Here is a 1,339-nt window from a genome sequence, read left to right on the forward strand (position 1 = left end):
TCAGTACAGGGAATTTTTAAATGTGTTATGAAAATTACTACATAGTAGTTCAAAGATAAATGAAAATGTGAATAGTTAAGCACCCACAGAGTCCTCTCAATGCCATTTAAAAACAAGCATTCTTCAAACTGTAATTGAATTCAAGAATCAAGGGCAAATTTGGGAAGGCATTGATATCTCTGCATATTTTCCTACGCATTTTATGTCAAAGCTAAAGTGATAAAGATCACTTTCAGCTCATAAAGATCCCTTTTAAAGATACCTCAGTTAAAGACATTTTTCCTCTATATATCTGTGAATCTTTTTGTCATAACCAAAATCAGCTATTAGGAAAAGGATATATATCGAATCTAATTCAACTTGCAAAAAGAAAACTAGGCGCTCCTTAAATTGTCAACTGAGCCGTAAAGGTTTGTCTCACATCAATCTGAGGATCTTGGTAAACACATAAGCTTTCAATTATTCTGACTTAAGAAAATCGCATGAAACACTAATAAGCACTCTGGTTTCCTTAGCATCCCACTACATTTAAAAAGCTTACACTTTCCGGTGGTAATTATTTTGAAGTTTAGCATTCATAGCGTTTTCAAAGCAGTACACAGTTCTTAATATTTTTGACAAGTCAGTAATACAGCTCTGAATTTACAGCTGAGAACAGGATTTAAACAAAACGAAATTAATGTTTTAAGGTTACCCAATGAATCAGTGGCAGTGGCAGAAGTAGGATACAAATTTTTGACTTTATAGTTTCCAGATGAGAAAAATTCAAGTATTCAAACCATTTTAGATAAATGAATTTTCAATGCATTTTCCCTATGATATCACTGTCCTAGGAATCCCTGTAGAAGACAAAGTCTTTGCCTAAATGTTGGCTCATTATCCCTCCTTTGGCAGTAGACAATACCTTGCAGGTGGTACAACTGTGTTTGTTTCAGGGAAGGAGCACTTTAATTGGGTGTTAAAGAGATTGGGAGTGTTTGCCACACTGAATGCACCCACTCAGTTAGGAAACCTCTGAAGCATTAAGAGAAAGAAGTTAGAAACCCAGATGGGAGCTTAGGTGTGCATACAACATAAACCCATAACAGTACCAGAAAGGAAACAAAACACACAAGGATTGCTCATACAGAACTGCATACTTCTGAAGAAATAAGTTACAATACTTTATTTTCAAAGTGAAAAGTATTCCCCCAATAAGCATCCATTTTCTTTATGGTCCCACTTCTTTTATTCAGTTTGTTTTTTAGATCCTCTAAGTCGGTCTGGCATATAACGTTAACACTACTATAATTCCAATTCTCTACTTTGAACAACACTTTCATATATTAAGATTTCTGAA

Source organism: Myotis davidii, unplaced genomic scaffold (assembly GCF_000327345.1).
Source record: "Myotis davidii unplaced genomic scaffold, ASM32734v1 scaffold281, whole genome shotgun sequence".
Classification (NCBI taxonomy): Eukaryota; Metazoa; Chordata; class Mammalia; order Chiroptera; family Vespertilionidae; genus Myotis; species Myotis davidii.